At 44.3% G+C, this 26,726-nt stretch overlaps 1 protein-coding gene across 7 annotated transcripts in view; it reads right to left on the bottom strand.

The window, feature by feature from the left end:
* The window catches only part of LHFPL2 (LHFPL tetraspan subfamily member 2), a 188,629-nt gene that overhangs the window by 141,801 nt on the left and 20,102 nt on the right, over positions 1-26,726 (bottom strand). For 4 of the 7 annotated variants that reach the window (XM_041753534.1, XM_041753533.1, XM_041753529.1 and 1 more), the window contains exon 1: positions 10,659-10,853. The gene's annotated coding sequence lies outside the window, so the exon portion shown is untranslated. Of the gene's footprint in view, positions 1-5,553; positions 5,647-10,658; positions 10,854-12,196; positions 12,261-26,726 lie in introns of those variants that run through there. The other 3 variants (XM_041753532.1, XM_041753531.1, XM_041753530.1) reach the window with 2 other exon arrangements.

Here is a 26,726-nt window from a genome sequence, read left to right as displayed (position 1 = left end):
TGGGAAGCCCAAGTCCTCAACCTGTCGGTTCATTTGGATCAGAACCAAACTGGCTGTGGAGGATGAGGGCCCCTTCCTTATCCATTTCTAGGCAGCTTTTACTCCAAAATGGGACACTCATCATCCCCAGCCGTCTGTCTAATCCAAAGTAGGAGAGGGTGTGGGAAAAGTCAGCTGCAGGACATTCCTTAGACTTCTCCATAGAGGTCCAAAGCTTATAGCCTAGTATTTCCAAGAATGCCCGAAAGCACTTCATAGTCAGTGTCTATAAAACCTTCCTAAAAATAACAGCTTCATAGAACTGACGTCTTACACTGTTGAAAAAAGGACTCTCTGATTTGGTCCCATCTAAGATAAGGGACTCTCTGTAAGAATAAAAGCATGTGTCAAGATAAAAATGAAACTGATTCCACAGGGACAGAAGACAGCTCTTCACAACCAAGTACCCAAGAGACTAAGAAAAGAACATGTAAGGGTGTCCCTCAGACATGGTCAACATCACAGGCTCAGACAGATGGGTTTCTAAATCAGTGTTTCTCTACATTGGTGTTTCTAGAACCTGCCTGACCATAAAAACTACCTAGAAGCTTAGTTTAAAAAATACAGATCCCCAGGACCCACTCCAGTCTTACAAAGTCAAAAACCTCAGGGGAGAGATCTATGAACATACATACATACATACACTATTTATAGTCAGCGAGCCCAGTAAGGTATCAAGTTTCATAAATGATACCCCCCCAAAATACATAACTTTTTTAAAAACTTTGTAATTACGTTAACTGCAATGTTACAAAGAATATGGGAAAATGCAGGTTCAATTAGAGAAAGAGCCTTCTTTAGTTAAAATTATAAAATATAGAGGCACCTGAGTGGCTCAGTAGGTTACGTGGCAAACTCTTGGGTTTCCGCTCAGGTTGTGATCTCATCCCACAGCAGGCTCCACATTCAGTGGGGAGTCTGCTTGAAGATTCTCTCCCTCCCTCCCTTTCCCAGTGTGTGTGTGCACACACATGCACTTTTTCTATCTCTGTCTCTCTCTCTCTCTCCTACTCTCTCTCAGATAAATCTTTAAAAAATAAATACATAGAATAAAATTATGGAATATAGTCAACATGTAATGAGGTAATCAACTTAACTAAAACTTACGAAAACAAAACCTACCCTTTAGGTCAATCATATCCCACCTCAGAGACCCTCCAGAACACTCTTGCTCTAAGGACTAAAGGGAAACACTACACAGCTATTCTGGGGGCCATTACCGGCCCTCAGTCTCATGCCAATAGAGACCAGCCCTAAGTAGCAGGCAACCAATTCAAAGTCAGACCCCAGAGGTGCCTCCTGGTTATCACACTTTACAAGTTCCAGCCTCCAGCTGACTAGTTCATAGTCTTATTCGTAGCCCAGCTGCATGTGAGGCCTGGCTACTCTGTCTGCAACAGAACCGCCAGCATCAGTGCGGCAGGAAGCCTGCTAGAAACACGGAATCCCTGGCCCCACCTGAGCCTGCTGAAGCAGAATCTGCATTGTAACAAGATTCAGGTAATTCTTGTACACACTGAAGTTTGAGTGTGTTGATGTGAGATTTTACCCCCAGGTCATCAGCCTACCCACTTAAGCTGCAGACCCTCAAAGGCCTTCTTCCCTCAAGCTTTTCAGTCTTGGTTTGTCTTGGCGCCAAATCACCATGCACAGGGTACAACAACTAGCTGATGATCCAAAGCCCAACTTTTTAGGGAGTTAGAGTCAATAAATACTGATAATCTCTTACATTCTCCTCTGGCTCTTACATTCCTTAGAAGGCTGAAATACGGACCCCATGACCATAAATCAATAGAGAGGATCCAAAGTCAAACAATACCATGGAATGCTGGCTCTCTTGATTCCAACACATTGTTAATGAGGGCAAGGTCACGAGTATGATTAGCTTCCTCTGTACACTGGCACAGACTCCAACCCTCTACCCTTTGGCCACCTACAAAGGCTGACACACCCCTGGTTACTAAGAGGACCCAGAAAAATGACAGGGGGAGGCTTAACAGAGCGGCACCAGCAAAAGAACTCCGAGAACTTCAATGACTGATGAGCAGAATGTATCAAGGAACACAACACACAGCCCAGAGGGTGGCTGACATGACCGATGACCACGTTAGAATTCAAAATTATCTGCAACGGGAAGTCCCACAGTCAAGACTGTAACAATCTCACACACACACCCGTAAGCAAGAGGAAATCTAACCTGATGGCACTTTTCATTTTAAAATGTTTTTAAAACACGCCAGTTGTATTGGCTAAAGTAGCTGCCAAGAACGCTAACATACTCTTAGGGTCCACAGGTCTAGTTTCGGGCCAGGGGAAGCAATGGCCCCTCCACAGCAAAGCTGTTCAGATGATCCCAAACAGTCCCCTGGCCACCTGGCCGCACAGGTGAATACACCACCTGTCCCACTTTTTCATCACCACCACCATTTGGGTTCTTATAATTAAGTGTGGCTCCTTTACCTGACTAACAGCCCTTTTAGGCTTCGGGTTAGAGTCTTAGCTTAGCTCCCTTTGATGCTGCCCTTTCTTTACTAAGAGAGAAAAAAAACTACAGACCTCAGCACAAACTGAAAAAACACATATACAGACAAGATGACCTAAGTACACTCATTTACCAACAGGATTCACATCAAAAAGACCCACAGTCACCTGCATAAGCCAGCACATAGTACAGCATAAACCCATGCAGAATTAGTAATTAGGTCGGCAAATTATGAGCTCTCAGTACAGAAGAACCTTGAAAGGGCTACTATAAAAATGAGCAAATGACAGAGGATAAGTATCTGTTTAGACATACTTCTCTCTGTACGATCATCTTCTAGGAATAGACGGCCATTTAAAAACTTGGATGGCATTTTAGACTGTTTTCAAAGTTGTGGCCCATGTTTTTCTTAAGTCTATACTGAATACACAAGTGGCAGTCATTTATTAAGACAAAAGGACTGCTTACAGGTAAGTCTGCAGTTCCCAGACTATCCAATCCATTATTTTTAATTTCAGGAAAATTTGGTGTCTACAGGCAATAGAAAGAAAAAGCTTAAAAACGTTAAGAGGTTAACCGCCCTGCATAAGTGTGTGCCATGCACTGCTTACCTAAACATTAAATGAAGCTACTGCCCACACGCTTACAACCATCCTTAAACAACTGGCTAGCTGCCTGAAAACTGGAAAACAACATGTGAAATTCGGCCCAACGGCAGCCTGCCCCAGGAGAAAGGAAGCTTGAACTCCAGGTGCCCTTGACAACACAGTTCAGTATGGAAAGAAAGAAAATGCTGAACAATAGAATCAGTAGAGGAAAAAGCACCCCTCTGATTTTCCAGGCATGAGGAGAGATTGCTGCTAAAGGGATATTTCAAATCTCACTGCTGGTTTGGGTTCTAATGAACACGGATATAATTTTTAAAAAGAAAGAAAGCTAACATGTCAGTGTAGTACCTATTTAATTGAGTACTCACCAGATTTAATTCATGAGTTCCTATCTATCAGAAGGATATTTACCTGCTTATAGAAGCGAAACACTTTTCAAATCACATTAACAAGGTTTACGAAAACATAAAGAATATATGGTAAGGAGTGGGTTCATCCCTATAGTTCAGAGGAAGCCACCCCACTCTGGCTGTGGGTCACAGCACCCAACCCTGGTTGTATCCCCCAGCCTCCCACTATGAGCAACTATATTTGTAATAAATAGGAATTGCAATTCTTTTTAAAGCAGAAACCTGCTTTATAATGGATGCACCACAGATTCAAGGAGAGGGGCAGTGTTGTGGCCAAAACGATGTGCACCCGCACGCACACAAACCCACCAACTATTTTGCTCTGATTTTACAAGTAACGTGCCATTTACAGAAAATCTGAAAAAGAGAAAAATAAATAAAATAACTAGTCACTTGTAATCACACTAGCCCAACATGAACAGTTGAAAGTTCGGTCTACATCCTTCCAGTCGGTTTATGGCTACCAGCTTTCCTTTCAGTGGCACCCCAGTTAAGCAGGCAAGGGTGAGGGGTGGTGTTCTTGCTGGTTACACAGAATGACAATAGTCAGTAATCCCCACTGGTCTAACCCTAAGTCCGCAGGAGTAGGGGGCCTAACAGTGCACAAATCAAATAGCAGGCCTGCAATTTAACAAGCATTCACTGGGCTCTATTTTGCACACTTTTAATTATTCCACAAATGAATGAAATTCAAATTAACAGCAGTAGCCCTCCAGGGCCATATGGTGACTTCAAAAAAGAAGGCGGATAAGCCTCTCCTTTGTGGACATGAAAACAAAAGTTAATTCTCCTAGTTCAAGTTCTCAAGGCACCTACAGATTCGGAGCCTTCTTCCTGTCTTTTATTTTTTAATATTTTATTTATTTATTCATGAAAGTCACACAGAGAGAGGCAGAGACACAGGCAGAGGGAGAAGCAGGCTCCATGCAGGGAGCCCGATGCGGGACTCGATCCGGGGACCCGAGGACCACGCCGAAGGCGGCGCTAAACCGCTGAGCCATCCGGGCTGCCCCCTTCTTCCTGTCTTACAGATGGCCATCTCCTCGCCATGTCCTCACACAGAAACCTCTGCAAGGGGAGAAAATTAGTGTTGGGAGAAAGGGTGTAAGGAGCCATTGGAAATAAAGACCTGGGGACCACAAGCATGTATGCAGCTCCCTTCCAGCCATCCAGGGATCCCTCGACGTCTGTGCACCTGTAGGACATGAGACACTCAGCTCACCCTGACATACCCTCAGCTCCACATGCAGGGAGTGCTTTAAAAGGCCCCCTATTGTTGTAACACCCTCGCCTCATACACTAGCCTAGGCTGCAAGGCCTCGGTGTATTACCCTTAAGTTGCCAGTAGCCAGGACACCTGGTGACACCTCATGGGCTATTCTCTACACACAGAGGACACAAGGAAATAACTGCTTTTATTGCTAATGTCACCTCAGGAGCTGTTAAAGACTGTGTGTTACGGACCCGCTGAAACCATCAATATTCTTCACTCAAATACCATAACTAACTCGAGAATTCAGTACTTAATGTTTCAAAAACCATGGGAAGAGCTTAAAAGCTAGTTTGGCTGCACTGTCCTACTTTGGAACCTCAAAAATTCATCCAAGTAAACACCTCGGAAGTCTTCCTTAATTTTGACTAAAATATTTTTAAACAGTGTCCAAAACACCACTTAATCAACAAACATGGTATTAAATTCAAATCAGAACAAACCCACAGGAGGAAAAGTCAAAATACACTGAGGTTCTCCTTTCTTATCTGGCATGTCTCAGAGTCCAGGTTGGGTCCTTCTCTTGACCTAGCTGATGGTATTACGGTTTAGCTAAGAAAACATGCAGATAATGAACCTCTTTAACCATATTCAGTATTTAATGGATGCACACAAAAGTACTTTACTTTCTCAGCAAGTAGAGGTCATCTTACATTTTCTTAAATATAACACATGCCGTATGACTTAGTTCAAGTTGCTATAACAGAATACCATAGACTGGGTGACTTAACATTTATTTCTCACCGTTCTGGAGGCTGGGAGTCCAAGATCAAGGCTCTGTCAGCTGTGGTTCCTGGTGAGAATCCTCTCCCAGGTTTGCAGATGGCAGCCTTCTCTCTGTGGTGGATTAGGAGCTCCTGTGCTCTGGTCTCTCCCATCTCCTCAGGACACTAATCCCATCATGGGGACTCCACCCTCATGACTTCATCCAAACCTAATCACCTCCCAGAGGCCACAGCTCCAAATACTACCACACTGGGGATTAGGGTTTCCACATGAATTTTGGGATTTGTGTGTGTGCTATGTGTTGGGGGGGGGGGGGAGGTCATCAATTTCGCCAGTCATACACCCTAGCTATTAAGTATGTTCAGAGCCATTCTAAGTATATTCCTCTCAATGATTTCTGGTCAAAATAACAGAAACAGATCTCACCATGTCTGTAAAATAACACCAGGAAGAAAATGGTCATTTAAGGCCAAGGTCAGGGGCTTAATTATCCCCATTAGGGCTGTTGGAAGGATGAAAGAGAAAAATTCTGTTACAAGGACACAAATTACTCTCACCCTGAGCACTTTTAGTAAATCTCCAACAACCAGGCAACCACTTGTCACTACTATAAAAATCACTCCACCTTTCATCTCTAGCTTCGGACCTCTCTTCCTGCGTGTGTATACCCAGCTCTCTGCTGGGCATCTCTCCCCGGATGGCTCACAATTCAGTCTGGGATTCAACTGAGCTCATGAGTCCCCACCATCTCCTCAAACCGACGTTCCCGGCAGCTGCTTACCTCAGCGAATAGCGCCATGACCAGACCAGTCACCCCAGACTCGGTCTCACTAAGTGCCCACATGCAAAGATGACCAAGGACGTGTGACCAATCTCTCCTGGCCTCTTGCCTTCTTCTCCAAGCCCCTCCTGGACTCCTGTCCTAGCCACCCAACTCACTTGTACCCATTCCGGTCTCCTTGTCACCCAGCCCACTTCACGGCCACCCAGTTCTTTCTAAAATACAACGAAGCAAGTCAATGCCCTGCTGCAAATTCTCCATTGTTCAGCCAGTTCTGGAGATGAAGTTCAGGTTCCTCAGCTCACACCCTCAGGGACATCCTACACAACCTCCCCTCCAGGCCACACCACTCTCAGAGCCCTGACTATCTTACACCTTGGCAAGCCTCCTGGACTCCAGTCATGCAATTCTTATCCCATCATGTATTATTGTTATGTTATTTTAAAAGTAATGAAAAAGAAAACCTAGAGGGAGCATGAGGAACCAAGCATACACTCTTTTCTTTACTCTTTCACTTAGTCCTGCCTTACGCAGGGAGGGATTGGTGAGTGTTTCAAGTGCCACACCAGATTCTTCCCTGGACACATCTGGGTTTTATAAGCGGATGATCAAAACTGATCTTTAATTCCTTCTTTGCCTTTCTGAGGCTCAGAAATCTCATCTCAGAGACAAAAAAACTATTTGTTTTCATGGCATGTTGGCTGATGGTTCTACTCACCCACTGCTCAAACTGGACACAGACTTGTATAAAGCATGGGAAAAAGAGGCTCCTCTTTCTCCCGTATCCCCACAGAGAAGCCACAGGACTGGCTGTCTCCTGTCACTACCTGCAGCCAGGTCACTTCCCTCTGAGCAGGCTGGTTTGTGGAAGGGAAGCACAACCAGCACTCTGCTTTCCCAGTACTCTTCTAAATCAAAAAAAGAGCCCCCACCCCCCCGAAAAAAGAGCCTCCGAGTTTATGGAGGTGCTTTGCACACAGAGGTGGCTTCCCCAACTAAACTGTCTACCTCTGTGAGAGAAGGGGCCTACTCTTGGTTCTTGCTGTGTTACCAGAGGCTGGAACAGAGCCTAACCCATGGTACAAGCTTCATAAGTATTTTGCTGAATGACAGGGTAGAAGAATGGATGAATGAGCAAATAGGGAGTCCTCCTAAATTGGAAGAGCAACATAGAGCATAATTCCCCTGCTCAAGAAATAGTGTGTTGCTAAGAATGCCTTTTGTTCACTTTGTATTAGATACAACCTTAATAAAAACTCTGAGCAGTGTATCATTAGCTCCAAAGCATACTTTAAAGTAGCTTTTTGGGGAAAAATTCTAGAGATTAGATATTTACTTACTGTTTGTATTTTGCCAAGAGCATAAGCATTGAGTAAAATGTTGCTTTTAGGATTTCCAAAGATGGGACACCTTGTGGCCACCACTAAAGTTTCGTTGTTGTTGTTGTTGTTGTTGTTGTTTTTCATCAAACAAAATTTGGATCTTTACTTTCATGGGACTGGAAACCTAAGAACTGCCATCACAGGGTCAGTGAGGCCTGGAATTGCAGGCCATACATGTGCTCTTGCCCTCAGAGCCACACAGAGCCTGTACTCCCTAGACCTGGAGTCCCAGAGAAGGCTGACCAGAATAGGCCAAAAAGATGCAGCTTGTAAGTTCTTGAAAGATCAAGTATTTCTGTCTGTGGGCTGCCAGAGGCAGGGGTACAGCCTCAACACACGGTCTGCCTAAGCAACCAGAGTTCGCTCTAAATCAGGTATCCATTCAGGCTCTTTGAATGGCATTGCTTTTTCTAGGGCATTTGAAATACTTGACAATCAACATTTAACATTTTCTGAGCACTTAGCACAAGGCACCACCCCAAACTCTATACAAAAGTAATCCTAGTTAATCTTAAAGTTAGTCTTTGACTTGAACTCTTAGTGCCACCAATTTAGAGACACAGAAACCAAGGCTGAGAGGACTTAAGTAACTTGTCCAAAGTTCAGACAGTAAGTGGCAGCACCAATTTGAGTCTTTAGTATTTTGGCCTCCTACTGGGTCAATTCTTTGCAATAAAGAATTTGAGAAGCTGCAAACAATGTTCATTAAAAAGGACTACATACTTTTCTATATGTTGTTTTTCTGTCTTCTACTATGGAATTTTCTTTTCTGGCCTATCCAGTTTTTACAGTGAATTCTCTTTAACTCATCAGTCCACACATCTTCGTAGGCAAGTGCCATCAATTTTGAGGCCATCTATGTGGATGAGCAGTATACATTACTTTTTCCAGAAGGCATCACTTTGCTCTCATCCACAAAGATCCTTTTTGCCTCCTAAAGACAAATTACTGGTTCATGGACCATGTTTCAAATTATATTTGAGAATGTTCATTTGTAGAGTAATTATTCTTCCTAATTGGACTGCTCTAAAGACAAATGATTCTCCCTCCCTGCCCGCATCATCTCCCGCAACATACCATGTCTTCTTTCCTGGCATAAAAGGTTTGCTGCACCCTTTGCAAACCACAACCATACACACTACATGCCCTCTGTTGTGACCACTTAGAAAAAAATATTATACCACAACAGTGATATTACTTCAAATCCCTCAAATATTTCATTAGCATCAGATTTCTGAATAGATGAATCGCAAACCTATCACAGTCTGACAGCAAAAAGAAGTGAGAGTCTTGGGGTCACCTGGGTGGCTCGGTGGTTCGGCCCAGGTCGTGACCCCGGGGGACCCGGAATCGAGTCCCGCATCGGGCTCCCTGCGTGGGGCCTGCTGCTCCCTCTGCCTGGGTCTCTGCCTCTCTCTCTCTCTCTCTCTCTCTCTGCGTCTCTCATGAATAAATAAATAGAGAAGAAAAGAAAGAAAGAAAGAAAGAAAGAAAGAAAGAAAGAAAGAAAGAAAGAAAGAAAGAAAAGAAAGAAAGAAAGAAAGAAAGAAAGAAAGAAAGAAAGAAAGAAAGAAAGAAAGAAAGAAAGAGAAAGAAATGAGAATCTTGGACTTTATTTCTTTTCTGTATCTTTCATTTAATCTTCCCACTAGCCATGTGTTCCCTATCTTGTAAACTTGAAAAGAAGTCTTTTTTTTTTTTTTTTCAAGACCAGGAGGAAACAATCAGAAACACCCAGGAAAGGTTAGCGCCAAAATCTCGGCACCGACCCTCGCGGAGCCCTGGCGGCGCTCCGCCGCGAGAGCCAAGGGCCTGGGGCCGCCGCCGCCGCCGCCGCCGCCGCCGCCGCGAGGTAGCGGCGGTGGGGGAGGGGGGACCCGGCCGCGCTCACACCTCCTCGCTCCCGCTCCGCACACTCCCGTCCACGCCGGCTGCTCTGCGGTCCCAGACCCAAGTTCTACTTCCACGCGCGGGTCCCCGAGGCCGACCTGCGAGCTACGCCCACGACCGGAGAAAGAGGACGGGAAACGCAGGAAGCGGCCCGGGCCCGACCGCGCCTCGCCGTGTGCCGCGGGGCAGCTCGCGCCCGACCCGGGGCTGCCCTGGGCCCGGACAACGGTCGGAGGAGGACGGCCCCTTCGCTCTTCTGGCCCTAGGACCCGAGCCGCGGCCCGGGGCGCAGACCCCGGCGTGGGGCCGCCGTGCCCCGACCCCGACCCCGGCCCCGGCCCCGACCCCGGCCCCGGAGGCCCCCGAGCTGCGGCCCCGCCGCCCGGAGCCCGCCCGCTCCCGCTCCAGCATCCGACGCCCGGCGCGTCCCGGTCCTGGTCCCGGTCCCGGTCCCGGGCCCGGTCCCGGTCCGCCGCCCCCTCCTGGTCCCCTTCTCGGTCCCGGTCCCGGTCCCGGTCCGCCGCCCCCTCCTGGTCCCCTTCTCGGTCCCGGTCCCGGTCCGCCGCCCCCTCCTGGGCCTGGTCCTGGTCCCGGTTCCCGGCCGTCCCGCCCCCTCCTGGTCCCCTTCTCCGGTCCGGTCCCGGGCCCGGTCCGCCGCCCCTCCTGGTCCCCTTCTCGGTCCCGGTCCCGGTCCCGGTCCGCCGCCCCCTCCTGGTCCCCTTCTCGGTCCCGGTCCGGGCCCGGTCCGCCGCCCCCTCCTGGTCCCCTTCTCGGTCCCGGTCCCGGGCCCGGTCCGCCGCCCCCTCCTGGTCCCCTTCTCGGTCCCGGTCCCGGGCCCGGTCCGCCGCCCCCTCCTGGTCCCCTTCTCGGTCCTGGTCCCGGTCCCGGTCCGCCGCCCCCTCCCGGGCCCGGTCCCCCTCCCGGCCCCCCTCCCGGGCCCGGTCCGCCGCCCCCTCCCCGTCCCGGTCCCGGTCCCGGTCCCCCTCCCGGCCCCACTTCCCGGTCCGGGTCCGCCGCCCCCTCCCGGCCCCGGCCCCGGCCCCGGCCCCGGCCCCACCACCCCGACTCACCGGGCTCCGGGCTCGCCGCCCCCGGGGCTCCCGGTCCGCCTGGCCGCCGGCCGCTCGGGAAGGCGGGGAGGAGGGCGCGCGGGGAGGAGGCGAGGCGGGAGCGCCGCCCTCGGCGGCCGGCGGGCGGGGGGCGGAGGGGGGCGGGGGGGCGGGGCGGGGCCAGAGCCGGCCGCCGAGCCTCCCGCCCCGACCGGCCCCGCCGCCCGGTGGCCGCCCGCGTCCCGCTCCGGGGCCGGCGCTGGGGAGGGTCGGCCGGGCGGTCCCGCGGCGGGGGGCGGGGCGCCGGGGCGGGGCCTGCGGGGCCCGGGGCTGGCGGCGAAGGGGATCCCGGGGGCGGGGCCCGGGGGCAGCTCCAAGGGGCCGCGCGGGAAGGCGCCGGGGCGGGGAGCCCCGGCCTCACCCTCCTCCGCGCCGGCGGGCTCCGCGCATCCCGCCGGGGCCGGGCCGACCTCCTGCCCCCGAGGGGCCCACGCGCCCGGTCCCCTCCGCCAGCCCCCGGGCTGCCAGCAAGCACCGGGACTCGACGGCCACGAGCTCGGGCGACAGCCGTCCAAGGCCCCGGAGGAGCACCGCGGCCCCGCGGCCCCAACTCGCGTCCGGGGTTCCTTTCTCCACCACCTGCCTGAGCGCAGACCCCGCGGCCCAGCTCCTGCCCCGCCGGTTCTCGGGGTAGGGTCCCCGGGGCCGCACGTGCTGGCCTGGCCCGCTGCCACCTTCCGAGCTTTGAGGGCCTCGCCGCGTCCCTAGCACCGCATCCCTTCCCGACCCGCCTGCCGGAACCGGGTCTAGAACGCGGCCCAGGCAGGCCGCTTCCTGTTCCAGAAGCTCTCGGAAGCCCTTTACCACAGAGAATTCCGAATTTAAAACTCTTCTATTCAAAACCACCCCCTTGCCCACTCCTCAGAGCTTAGCTTGCCAGTGGGGACTCCTCCCCCCCTCCCAGAAGGTTCCACACTGTATCCACTTGGGAGCTGCCGATGCTCTTGCCAGACTGGAATGCTCTCTTTTATCTCCCCCCACCCCACCCCACCCCACCCCAGCCAAATGCTACTTATCTTCGTTGAAAAGAGTTTGTAGTACATTTCTTCTATAAAAGGATGTATGTGTTCTTCCAATTTTTGTGAAATCATATGCTAGAAATAACAAGGCTTATGGGGGAAATGGGGTTAGCAACAAAGGATTCCAAATCAATTTTTTTAAGATTTACTTATTTATTTTAGAGCAAGTGAGCATGTGCACTACTGAGGGGAGGGGCAGAGGAGGAGAATCTCAAGCAGACTCTCCCCCCCGCTGATCTTGGAGCCAGACCTGGGGCTCAATTCCACCGCCCTGAGATCATGACCTCAGCCAAAACCAGCAGTCATGCCTTCCCCGGGCTGAGCCCCCCAGGCACCCCCAAACAACTCCAAATCCACATAACATTGCAACTGGAACACTAACAAAAGCTGTAACCATTCCAAAAAAACATACTAGCAGAGTTTACGAGTCATGTTGAATTCCTAGTAAATATTACAGTAAATATAAATATAGGCCTTTACCTTTAAAAAACGATGGCGGTCACCGATGGAGAGATTGGAAGGAGAGTTGTTTGAGGCTGATGCCCTGGGAAGATAAGCACAAAATATACAAATAAAAGAGGTGAATACCCCCCTCACCGTAAATCCTTCAAGTTAGAACTCATGGCCAAACCAATCCAAGAGAAGGAACACGGCGAGTGGGCACAAGGCACAGCACACATTTATTCTCCATGACTAGTAGTCTGCAGTGTTTTGCTCGTAGATGCTGTTTGCACCTGGTGGTGCAAAATATTAGAGTGCTGGCAACAGTCGCTTGTGAACCAACACAACCACCTTATTTTATTAATATCCTTTCCCTACATATCAATCATTAATGACTTCATTTGTGTTACCTATACTCTCATTACAGAAACAGTCTGGTAACAGAGTAGACTCTACTCAATTTTATGCTTAGGAAGTAGGCTGTACTTCATTCTACACATGGATTGCAAGCCTGCTATATGCCAGGAAGTGTTTCAGGCCTTGTGGATGCGTCAGTGAACAAAAAGAAGCACAAAAATGTCCGCCCTTGGGGCACCTTAGTGGCTCAGTGGTTGACTGTCTGTCTTTGGCTCAGGTCATGATCCCGGGGTCCTGGGGTCAAGTCCTGCATTGGGCTCCCCACAGGGAGCCTGCTTCTAGCCTCCGCCTGTGTCTCTGCCTCGCTCTATGTGTCTCATGAATAAATAAAATCTTTTTTAAAAAAATGTCTACCCTTATGGAGCATACATACTTGAACATGGCATCCCGGGATGGTATTACATATTTCATATGTATGTAATTTAAATTAGCGCCTCATCTAATGCCTTATGTTTTTGTATCTTTCAAAATGTCTGACAGTGAATGCCTACTAGGACATGTAAGTTAGGCATTTTATATCCATTTTATGCCTTGTGTTATTGAATTCACAGGAGAATCACCTGAGATATCTAAAACTAAGGTTTTCTCAGAACTGTTTGTGCTATTTGGGCTAAAATAAAAGCAAGTTCCCCAGATAGGATCGTTTGGATCTGAAGAGTAGAAGAATTACATTTGGTAGGAAGCAAGAAATTAAGGATGAGAAGTGGGAGGGAGGATAGAAGAGAGAGATGCTAAAAGGTATAGTTAAGAAGAAAGTACTTCTCAGCTTTCTGGAAATGTAGCTGGAGAAAGAAGGATAATAACAGGAACTTTGGGATACTATGATGCTGCTGCTTTCATGTGTTTCAGCCAAGTGTTCAAGAAACAATGTGAGATGAGTGAGGACAAAATTGCAAGAAATTAAAGGGTACCCGAAGAGCTTGGTCAAATGACAAGGAGGCCTTGGAAGAAAGTAATTGTGAGCCACTAGATAGGTCATAAGGTAAAATTACAGTGGTGCCTGGCTACAGGGTTGTGATTCTGAGTTTACTTGCCTGTGCAAATCGCTCATTTCTCTGAACAGTATACCCCACCTAGTATAACTTACATCAACAGGGCTGGATATTTTTCATGTGTGAACACTTTGTATCCTATGATGAGTATGAATCTGCTTGGAATACAAATAAAATATGCATTTACAACTGAGATATTTGATATATTTTCATGATTGTCAGCATACTGAATATAAATTAACTTTAAATTTGCCTATTCATCTTCGTATAAGCTACACTCTCAAATCCACTGCCCCCTTCTTAGAGATTGACATTTCCCAAACCGTGATCATAGAATTCCAGTGCTAGACCTACATTCAGAAATCAACATCTTTTGAAGATCACATAAAAAATGAAATGATTTAAGCAGAGAATCTCTTCAAGGAAATGAACAAAATTGCAGTTCACCAACTTGAGGTTCTGTGAAAAATGAGTCTCTTAAAAATTATCATTCTGCCTTTTTATCCATGGATCTAATAATACAAAGAAATCATCTGAAATTCTAAGAATCCATTTTCCTTGACAGATATGGATAAAGAAAAGGCAGTTTTGAGCACAAAGACTTGAAAAGCTCTCCTAATTAAAAGGGCTCTGGGCAGTTAAAATCAGTGCTCTCTGATCCATGTGAGACAGAAGCAGTCTTCTGGCTACAGAATGGGCTGGCCAAAGTATCCATGTCATATTTCATTTTCTGCCTATAACTCGCAGTTTTTAACACAAGGGTGAAATGACACTCTTAAATACTAAAAATAAAATAAAATAAAATAAAATAAATCCCTATTTTTCCTGAAATCCCATTACCAAGGTGCTCGGCTATTTGTTGAACGAGGATAGCAAAATGTCTCCAACTGAGAATAATTATTACAAGTACAAATAGGCATGTAGGAGTTCTCAGTAGCCACATTACAAGAGGGCAGTAGGACCAAGTCAGATATCAAGGGTCATGAGCCCCTGATAAAGAAAATCTCAGTGATCTGGAGAAATGCTTCCTTAATTTTCACACATCTATTAAAGACACTATCCATAGAGAAGCCAAGAGAAAACATAGCCCTAAATACACTGTGGCTAAGCCATGAAAGAAATGAGCACACAGAACTTTAGGCATTCGTTCTCTTCTGGCAAAACTAAGGGTTGTTGACCACTTTCATCTTCAGGCCACAAAGTCTCTACCTTCTGGCCTTCCTTTATTCTATAAATGAAGCAGTTTCAATTTGCCACTGACTTCTAAAGAAGTAGTCTGCTTTCCTGCCTCTAGTTCCAAAACTTGATTCCATGTGACTCCAGCACAACTCAACTCAAGAAGGTGCTCTGTTCATTTCCTCCTATTATGTCACCACTACCATAAACAAATCCATCTGGCCCTCATCCAATTGAGCTTACCCCTGAAGTGAGGTGGAAATTTCCATACAGCGAGAATGTTCTATGCAATATTACTTTATAAGTTACATGCAAATTCTGCAACATTCTTAGCTGCTCCATAACGCATAACTGACAGATGCAATTCATTCCAAGTATTCACCTACAGACATTTTCCGGGATGACAAACTTTTCTCTGAAGAGGTATGAAATACAAAGAAGCTTGGAGGATTAGCTGTCTTACAGTATTCATGACAGGTATAAACCCATCCAAAGAAAGTATGCTTTAGCCCTTTAGAACAACAACGCTGTGCATCTTGCCCCTCACTTGGGCTTTATCTTCTCTATTATGAATTATGTGTTGCTCTCAAAACCTCAAAGAGGTAAGGTTTTTCTATTACCCTTATTAATACCTACAATAAAATTTGGAAAATACTCTGTGATTCAAGAGCAATGCTGAGATGAGAATTTGAGGAAACCACTGCTGTTTTTTGCATTGTGAAGAGGATACTTGTCCCTAATCTGGTCCAGACTGAAAGACCCAATCTCCAATCTGAAAACTTTGCCTTTAAGGAGCTTTTTTTCTTTTACTCTCCTTTAATTGTCTTCTGAAAACAAGAAGTACAACACATAAATCTCTAAAACCAGCAACTGTTGGAGACCCTATTTTCATATAGTGCTACAGTTAGAGGATACATTATTTTCTATTGATAATTATTATTGGTCATAACGTGTATTCTATTTCCATATGGCCCTGGGATGACTTGTAGTTAAATATAATAGAAGAAGGCAAGAAGTTCTCTTACCAGAGTCTTGATTTACCATAGTTGAGCATTAAATTTAGCTCTGGGCTTCCCAGACCCAAGGCAAGAATGACATACAGTGAATAATACAGTTCTCATGGTCTGGTAAAAGAATCATAGTTGTTCTTCAAGTTAGACAAACTTTTTCCTGGCATTAACTTCTAAGAGGAATTGAATCATGGGAATCCTTACATAAGAGCCACTGGGCAATCTAAACATTTGGGTGCAGTGTCTTCACTGAGAGAAAGCAACAGCCTCATGCCCTGCAGAGTAGAGAGGGTAAAAAGTTCACAAGAGATGACAGGATTGTCTAGACTGTGTTTCTGTCATGGCTGAAACTGCATTATCTAAATTGAACTTCTGTGTAAATTCTGAGACCCAGCGGATATACTCCATGTCCTCCATTAAGAAAAGAAAAACAAGGCAGCTTTGTATTAAATGAATTCTGCAAAATAAATAAATAAATAAATAAATAAATTTCTTCATCGACTTCACCTAGCTTTCTCAGTCCTAAACATTCTATTATTTCACGTAGAACTCATTTGACAACTATGACCTGTGTTCATTTCAGAACAACCTTGGGAAGGTTTTCAATGAAAACAAGAATTAAGGACAAGGCCAGTCCACACAACTGAGATTCATTCTAGCTTTTATTCCAACAGAATGGCATTTCACTATGCTAATTATACAAAATAATGTTCAATCACTTTTGAGGTCATATAAATGAGGCTAACATAAGCTGTGAAATTAAAATGAACCATAAAACTAGTTTTTATAGTTGAAGAATGACTTCTTTAAATATCTTGTGGAACACTGCTGTTAGACAACAGTCTCAAAATAGTAATTTTCTAGAGTGTCACAAGAAAAATGTTTGATATTAATGAATTCAAGTCCCTAAACTGCCTTCAGATGCAGTTTGTGTTCACTAAATGCAAAATAATAAAAGCTCCTTGTTATGAAAAGATCATGGGCTTTGGATTCCTAGGGACTGTGTATACATAACACTTCCTCCACTATTAGTTACAAAATGCTCATGGGCAAGTTACTTAACCTTTACAAACTTTACTTTTCTTGCTTTTTAAACATTAATTTTTTTTTTTTACTTAAAGTAGGCTCCACACACAATGTGGGGCTCGAACTCATGACCCTGAGATCAAGAGTCACATGCTTCACCCACTGAACCCCTACTTTTCTTTCTTTTAAGTGAGGATTATGAGGACCTATTGCATGGGGTCATTATGACGTTACATGATTATTATTATTACAGTGTATGTAAAGGTGTCTACTGTAATGCTAACATATAATAGGTGCCCAATAGACATTTATTCCTTCCCCCTGACATCCATAATCCTGCAAAAAGTCTTCTCCAAGTTTAAGGAGACCAGTCTTCCCAATTTACCAATTACACAGCTTTTCTATACTGTTTTTTAAAAATGACAGAAGAAAAAAGAAAGAAAAAATGACAGAAGAATGAAAACACTGTGGTGCTGGCATAAGGATAGAAATATAGATCAATGGAATAAAATGGCAAATCCAGAATAAACTTACATTTATGGTCAACTGATTTTCAACAAACGGTGCTGGGACAACTGGATAAATACATGCAAAAGAATTAATATGAACCCCTACCCATTCAAAAATGGATTGCTCAAAATGCATTAAGATCTAAATATATGAGCTAAAACTATAAAACTCCTAGAACACAGAGGAGTAAATCATCATGACCTTGGGCTTGTTGATAACTTAGATATGACACCAAAATTACAATTAAAAAAAGAAAAAAATACATCAAGTGTACTTCATTAAAACTAAAAACTTTTGTGTGACAAGAGAACACCATCAAGAAAGTAAGAATAAAACCACAAAATTGGTTAAAATATTTGCAAAACATGTATCTGATAAGGCACCTGTCTCCAGAATATATAAAAAAAACTCTTACAAGTCAATTATAAAAGACAACCCAATTTAAAAAACCGGGCAAAGGATCTGAATAGATGTTTTCCCAAAAAATATATACAAATGGATAATTAACACCTAAGAGATGCTCACCATCATTAGTGATTACAAAAGTGCAAATGAAGGGTGCCTGGATGGCTCAGTTGCCTCAGCCTAGGACTCTTGGTTTTGGCTGAAGTCCCAAACTCAGGGTCCTGAGACTGAGGCCCATGCTAGGTGTGGAGCGTGCTTGGGATTTTCTCTCACCTTCTGCCCCGCTTTGCATTCTTTCTCTCTCTCTTTAAAAAAAAGAAAAAGAAGAAAGAAAGAAAGAAAGAAAGAAAGAAAGAAAGAAAGAAAGAAAGAAAGAAAGAAAGAAAGAAAGAAAAGAAAAGAAAGTACAAATGAAAACAATACATATACCAGTATGACTAAAATAAAGCAAGCAGAAAAATAACACTGTTGTTAAGAATGTAGAGAAAGTGAAAACTTCATACCCTGCTTGTGGGATTATAAATGGTTCAGCCGCTTTGAGAAACAGTCTAATACTTCTCAAAAGGCAAAATATGGAACTATCATTTGACCCAGAAATTCCTCTCTTGGTATGTACAGAAGAGAAATAAAAACAGGTCTACACCAAAACCTATAGAGAATGTTCACGTGGTATCGTTCATAGCAGGCAAAAAAGTGAAAATGCAAATATCCATGAACTGATGAATGGATACACAAAACGTGTTATATACATACGATATACATTTGTTATATTATTCAGTAATAAAAATGAGTCGAGTACTGGTACACGCTACAACATGGATGAACTTTTTTTTTAACTTTTTTTTTAATAAATTTATTTTTTATTGGTTTTCAATTTGCCAACATATAGAATAACACCCAGTGCTCTGGATGAACTTTTTTTAAAAAAAGATTTCATTTATTTATTCATGAGAAAGACACAGAGAGAGGCAGAGACATAAGCAAAGGGAGAAGCAGGCTCCTTGTGGGGAGCCCAATGTGGGACTCGATCCCAGAACCCTGGATCAGGCCTTGAGTGGAAGGCAGCCACTCAACCCCTGAGCACCCCCAGGTGCTCCAACATGGATGAACTTTGAAAACATTATGCTAAGTATAAAAAGCCAATAACAAAAGAGCACATATTATATGATTCCATTTATATGAAATGTCTAAAATATGCAAATCTATAGAGACAGAAAATAGATTCAAGTTTGCCTAGGGCTGGGGTGGAGAGGAGGGTACGGGGAAGTGAGGAGTGACTGCTAATGGGTATGGATTTCTTTTGGGGGCAGCAAAAATGTTTTAAAATTAGATTGTGGTGATGGTGCACAGTTCTGTGAATATATTAAAAACTACTGAACTATACACTTGAAATGAGTGTGCTTTTTGGCATGTGAAATATATCTCTGTTTATAAACAGAAATTAAGAAAAAAAAAATGAGGGACACTGGGTGGCTCAGTGGTTGAGCGACTGCCTTTGGCTCAGGGCATGATCCCGAGATCTGGGATCGAGTCCCACAATGGGCTCCCTGCATGGAGCCTGCTTCTCCCTCTGCCTGTGTCTGCTTCCCTCTCTGTGTGTCTCATGAATAAATAGATAAAATCTCGGGGGAAAAAAAAGAAAAGAAATGATAGGAGAAACGGTTGTACTACCAACAACCAGGAGTAACATTTGCTTACTGTGTAAGAGAGGGATACAAGGATGGCTAAGCATGGACTATCCTCAAAGTGCTTAAAATCTAGCCAATGGATGCAGTTCAATGAAGACGAGTGTATATTTTGATTGCTAGTGGGACCACAATTAAATAAATAGGTGGAATGCAGTATTTATCTAATGCACAGTGCTGAGCATCGTGCTAAGCCTGGGGATGTGAAGTTTGCATGTGTAACTCTCTATAGGCACCCAGCCTTTTGGAGTGACAGAGAAGGGTTTAGGTAAAAGTGCTGCACTGGAGAGCGGGTGCCGAAGAAGCTTATCACTACTGAAAGGAAGTGAGAGGAGGGGAAGGAGGTTTTCTGGGGGTGATGACACTGTTTTCAGGAGTGAGTAGGAGTTCACAAGTTGAAAGATAGAAGAAGGCAATCCACTCGAAGGAGACTGAATGAACAAAGGTCCTGAAGCATCAGCAAGTGCGTGGCTGAAGAACACACAGAAAAGAAAAATGAGAGATAAGAAATTGACTGAAGGGGGGGGGGTGGATGTTAGTGAGAAACCCAACATCCTATGAATCACATTAAGAAGTTCAACTCAAGGTCCCCAGGAAGCCAATGAAGGTTTTCAACCCCAGGATGGCCCAGTCTTAGGTTGCTCTGCCTGCTATGGGAGGAAAGGGACTAGATGAGAACAAAATCAGAAATGCAGAGACCCATATTCCAAGAGAGTGGGGATAAGGACCAACATAAGTAACGGTGGCAGACTTACAGTGCCGACTAGGTGCTCAGGGAAGGAAAACAAGTCAAGGATGACCTCCAGGTTTCTAGGCTGGGTGACACATGACATGTTGTGTCAGCCACAGAAGGACTGAACGTGGAACAAGGGATGAGATGCCCGAGGAGGCATGGAAAATGTGATATACCCCTCATATGAATATGTTAGAAGGTAGGGGAGGAATAGTAGAGTAGCTCCCAAACAGAGAAGGCACTTTGAGGCCAGAAAACAAATCAGGTCACTCCATTCAGTTTACATAGAATTTTAATCAGGGTAAATTACTGAGGTGTGTGTCTTGGCAGGATATGAAGGGTATACAGGAAAGGCGGGCAGATCCAGCAGAGGACAATCCATGGCAGCTACATAATTATTCTCCAAAAAGTATGGATCTTAGTCTAATTTTAGAGAGTGAGGGGACATGCAGAAAAACACTGTAGTGAGGTCAGAGGGTTTGCATGTATCTAATTGACAGCTAACTTTTAGTTAGATTTTGGAGCACCACTTGTGTGTCAGGAAGGGGAAAGACCATGTTATCTCTAACAGATTCATGGAAGGCAAAAACAAGCCTCCTCCCATCCTGGCCTTAATGGGCATTTCTAAGGGAATATATTAATCTCCAGAACACACAGCCCCAAGAGAGATCATCAAATGAACATAAACAAGACAGAGGGCCAAAGATGAAGTCAGTACTGTCAGCGCTCCTACAGAGTGCAAGAGGCTATAGGCCACAGATATATAGAATGAGAATTTCCCTCCTGGAAACTTTAAAGATCAGTGTCAAATTCTTCCCTTTGCCACCAGATTGTGGAATTAGGCACAGTTATACCTTCCTTGGTACCCAAGCCAAGGGCGGGCCTTCAGGCACTAGAAGACACCAACTTCTATCTTGGTCACTCAGACTATACCAACGATTATTGGATAGTCCTGATAAATCTTGGTACACTGAATGCTTTCTAGCCAAATGAAAAATAGCTAACAGGCCCTGGGAAAGATTCCCCCGAGGGACTTCACCATCCAGGTTCTGATGGAGTCTGTGAGACTCTCTAGACATTTAGCAAGTTGGGTTGAATCAAATATCATTGTCATTTATGAGGACATGTAAAATGCACCAGTTGTCTAAACCAGTATTCCCAATGGGCACCACCTCGTTCATTAGTTTAACACTTAATAACTAAAAAGCTAAGAGAAATTTCCCCTTGTTTTGAGTTGTTCTTTTGCACTTATACTCAACACTACTTCAGAAGCTTCCATAACTGTGTAACCCAGATAAGGCCCTCAAATCCTATTGGGATCATTGATTCTCAAGTCAAAATAAAGTTTCAGTGCAACTCATAATGCATTTATTGATTGCTGATGGGATCAAAATTAACATGAAAAATAATCAATAAAACCATCCTAAAAATAAAGCCACATCAGAAACAATCTCTGTATCTTCTAATGTGGGACTCTATGTGTCAGTGCAAAGTTCCCTTAGAAACCTGAACTTTCTTTGACCTGGTAGAAAGTCACCATTTCAACATAGGATGAAAGACAACATGATATGCCTGTTCAAAAGTAAACAATCATTCAAAGTACATTTTAACCTCAGAGACCTCAAAAGAAAAAGCAGCTACCATGTTTACTGATAACACAAAAGGAATTCAGGAGAAACATTTCAAACTTAGAAAACAAATTGTTAAATCTTTCTTATCCTTTGTCTGAAACTGGCTGTGGTCCAGAAGCATAGATTCTCTTTCTCTCAGCCCAGAATACTTCTCAAAATTTCCACACTCATGACATTGTAAGTGAAGGAAACTTGCCAATGCCTGAAGGTAGCAATGCCAGCAACCTGCTAACATTTTATTTATTTTTTTTTAATTTTTTTTAAAATTTATTTATGATAGTCACAGAGAGAGAGAGAGAGGCAGAGACACAGGCGGAGGAAGAAGCAGGCCCCATGCACCGGGAGCCCGATGTGGGATTCGATCCTAGGTCTCCAGGATCGCGCCCTGGGCCAAAGGCAGGCGCCAAACCGCTGCGCCACCTAGGGATCCCAACCTGCTAACATTTTAATGTAAGAGACTGTGCATATACTGTGTTCTTCAAGGAGCTACCTTGAGAAAATGTATTTATTTCTCTCAGTTTTCAACATTGCAAAATAAAGCCATTTAATAATGCTTTATATGCATAAATTGAATTTTAATAAATTCATAGTTTTATTATACTTTTTATAACCCAAGTCTCACAAATCTTCATGGAAATTATTAGCAACAATTTATGGCATCTTACAAAGTAGCCATGGTGGCTCAACTATTATCTCAGGCGATTCCAGGTAGTGGTGGAGTGGGGGAACTAAATGTCCATTTCTATTTTGGTGTTTACTGTCCAAGCCCTAACCAAGCCCAGGATTTCTTTGTAGCCATTTTTCTAATAAAGTAGCCTAACTAAACATTCTATATGGCAGTTGGATGATAAGAAAATGCTTTTAGAAGATTCACTACTAGGTTTTTATTTATATCCTTTTTTTTTTTTAGAGGGGAGGGGAGGGACAGAAAGAGAGAGAGAATATTAAGCAGGCTCCACACCCAGCACAGAGCCTGATGTAGAGCTCAATCTCACAACTTTGAGATTGTGACCTGAGCCAAAATCAAGAGTCAGACACTTAATTGACTGGGCCACCCAGGCACCCCTTATTTATATCTTGAGAGAACTTATGTTGAACTATATCCCACATGAAGACAAAGTCATTTTGGAATTATTTGCTGAGTGGGAAGTTCCAGGAGAGACCAAGTATCTAATGACCCAAGTCTTACTCTTCGGTCATTATCTCATGACCAATGTATAGGAACCTCTCAAGCGTAAGGGTAAGTTGAACCCTTATCTCATACTATACAACAACTCAGAATGGATCAGAGACCCAATGGGAGAGCTGAAACTATAAAATTCTTAGAAGAAAACATGGAAGCAAATCTTCCTGACCTTGATTTTGGTAATGGATTACTAGCTATGGCACCCACGAGAAATAAAAGATAAATCACACTTCATCAAAATTTACAACTTTTGTACATCAAAGTACACTATGAAGAAAGTAAAGAACCCCACAGAATGGGAGAAAATATTTGAGAATCATATATCTGATAAAGCTTTAGTACCCAAAACATATAAATAGTTCTTATAACTCAATAACAAAAAGACAACCCAAATAAAAATGGGCAAAGGATCTGAATAAACATTTCTCCAAAGAAGACATACAAATGGCCAATAGGCACACAAAAAGATATTCAACATCTTTAGTCATTAGGAAAATGCAAATCAAAACCATAAAGAGATACCCCTTGACGCCCACCAGAATGACTATAATAAAAAACAAAACAAGGGAAAAGAACAAGTGCTGCCAAGGACATGGAGAAATTGGAACCCTCCTACATTGCTGACGGGAATGTAAAATGATGCAGTTGCTTGGGGAAAGAGTTGTGCAGTTTCTTAAAAAGTTAAAGATAGGGTTCAAACATGACCCAACAATTCCACTCCTACGTATGTACCTGAGAGAACTGGAAAATAGGATCCCGAATAAAAACTTGTACATGAATGTTTATAGCACGCTTTATAGTATCAGTCAAAAAGTAAAGACACACCAAATGTCCAAGCTAAATGTAGTATATTCACAGAGCATAATATTAAGTCATAAAATGGAATGGACTACTGATACATGCTACAATACAGATAAATGCTGAAAACATTAGGCTTGGTGAAGAAGCCAGACACAAAGGACACCTATGAGTCCATTTCTATGAGGTGTCCAGAATAGGTAAATATAGAGACAGCAGATGAGAGGTCACCAGAGGCTGCAGGAGGGGGAAATGGTGAATGATTGCTAATGGGTATGGGATTTCTCTTTTGGGGTGATGAACATGTTTGGAAATTGGACAGTGGTGGTGGTTGCACAACCTTGTGAGCCTACTGGAAGCCACGGAATTATAAACTTTAAACTAATTAAAATGGTGAATTTTGTGTTATGTGAACTTTATCTCAAATAAAAAACTATTTTCTAACACCAAAAAGTAAGCAGTGAGAAGAGTAACATTGTTTTATATTTTTGTAAACCTTTCTTACAAATGACTTGGTAGAAAAGAGTTGGGTGCTTTTATCTGCTTCTGCATTTGAGCTGTTACAATACTGTTTGAAGTGTATGAAGAGGGATCCCTGGGTGGTGCAGTGGTTTAGCACCTGGCTTTGGCCCAGGGCGTGATCTTGGAGACCCGGGATTGAATCCCACGTCGGGCTCCTGGTGCATGGAGCCTGTTTCTCTCTCTGCCTCTCTCTCTTTCTCTCTGTGTGACTATCATAAATAAATAAGAATTTTTAAAAAAATGAAGTGTATGAAGAAAAACCATCTCACATAGATATGTAGATGGAAAAAGGAGACTTTAATGTCCTTTTTAGATAATAGTGGATACTCATCCTCTTTTGATATGACACCCAAATTCAACAAACGATAGATTTTTAGGTTAGTTTCGATGTGGAATCTGAAACCAAATCAATTAGCTTTTTGTGTTCTGTTATATTAAAATCCACTGGTTTACCTTGCAGAAGTAAAAAAAAAAAAGGAAGGGTGAGACTGAAGGGTGGTAAGGCTTTTTCCTTTGCACGTATATAACCCTGATTTAATTTCAATAAAGAAAATGTGGAAAAGGATAAAGAATTTTGTTCCAGGTTATTAGTTAATAATTAGCAACAGAGTTGTTCTACTTAAGGAACATACTACACTGAGTGAAAGGGAGAGATGTACTTTCAGTCTACAAATATTAAGCTCCCTTGTATATGCTAGATTTGGGCTGGGTGGCAGGAGCACCTGAATGCAGGAAGCAGTTGGAAGGAAGTGTACAAGATACCACCATTTGCTTCAAAAGTTTGCCCAGCCCCAGCTGGGCTGAGCTCAAGCTGCTTTCCCTGGCCTGGGGTGGTGGTGGAGAGGAGACTTCACAGCCCAGCCAGCCAGCACCAGAATGCAGACTTCCCCAGGGAAGGCGGAGGCACCTGTGTCATCGAGCCACGGGCACAGTAGGTCCTCAGAATTCCTCTGGGGAGCTCTACTCAACTAAGAAAAATGTACACCAGTAGAAGGATTGTTCTTGCTGTTGTTTGACTTAAAAAAATATAAAAATCTTCTTCGAAAAACTGTAAGTTCATTGATTTCATCTTTTTTATGCATCTTTTTACAACACTGAGATCATGCTGTAGATAGCCTCATAGCTTTTCCCCCCCACTTAACCACCATGACCTAACCATTTCCTCATGTTAGAAAACATTTTGTCTGCTCCAGTGTTAAATCCCCTCCTAAGCAAGGCCCGTTTCTGTGCTTGCTAGTGACTGACCAGGGGTGCACATTCCACTAGAGAATCCTCATGGTTTCCTTACAGCTCTGTTAAGAGCCTCAAATATGTCAAGAACCATTTTTTTAAGACCTTAGTTTTCTATCAGACCAATTGCCCTGCATCGCTGTTGGATGGTATCCTCTGCCACCAGCTTGAGAAAGCCACGGCAGGCCGAGTAGAGAAGACCCCAGGACTCCCAAGGGAAGCACCTAGACCACCTATTGAGGTAAAACCCAGCCATGTCCCATAATACTGTGACCTTGGAAACATTATTTAATCTCTTTGCACATCAGTTTTTTCATAAGTAAAAGGGAAAAATGCTAACAGTGTCTCCTACCTCATAGGATTGTTAGTGGGTACATGGAGGGTGCTTATCACAATGCGTGGGACTTGGGGAAGTCGAGACGTTTCTTCAGGGTACGAACTTGCAACCAGCAGATAGAGATGACCTGGAGATCTAATGCACAGCATAGTGCACAGAGAACGATACTATATTGCAGATTTCAATATCGCTAAAACAGCAGGTCTTAATTGTTCTCAACGCACGCACACGCACACACACACAATATAGGTAGGGTGTTAGCTAAGCTATGTGGGTAATCATATTGCAATACAAAAATGTACAAATCAACACACAATAGACCTTAAATTACACAATGTTATATGTTAATTATATCTCAATAAAAATAAAAGAAACAAGCTTGACAAGTATTAAATGTTTAATACATGTTAGTGGTGACCATTATTGTTAAGTAGAATCAGAAAGCCCTGGGCCGGCAGCACCCAAATCTCAGTGGACACGGCCTTCAACTTCCCGCTGGCTTTGCGTTTCCCTGTGGATCAGGATTAGCAGACTTACCTCACAGGGTTGTACCGTCTGACATTTAAGTTTGCTCAGCGTGGAGCAGCTCCAGGGCCTGCTCGCAGTGGGCACGCAGGAAACGGTTGTTAGGTCTCAGGTTCCTTTTAGAAGTCCCACCCCCAAAGCCACAGAGCAGGTGTTTAGCAGAATGAGGGGAGACGTTTGGGGACAGAAGGTTTTGGGGGGAAGAAGAGAGGCACAGAGGCTGCTGTTTGGGTAATTCCCTTCTTACTGCCCCGGGGTCACCGGGTGGTGAGGCCTCAGGAGTCTCCACTACCCTGAGACCCACCGTCAAGGGAGAGGGACACACTGGGGCCAGCAGACTGTTTCCTTAATTTGCTTCTCCTCACGGGTTCTGGTGGAGGACCCCT

This window comes from Vulpes lagopus, chromosome 4 (assembly GCF_018345385.1).
Source record: "Vulpes lagopus strain Blue_001 chromosome 4, ASM1834538v1, whole genome shotgun sequence".
NCBI lineage: Eukaryota > Metazoa > Chordata > Mammalia > Carnivora > Canidae > Vulpes > Vulpes lagopus.
This window is presented reverse-complemented; position numbering and strand designations above follow the sequence as displayed.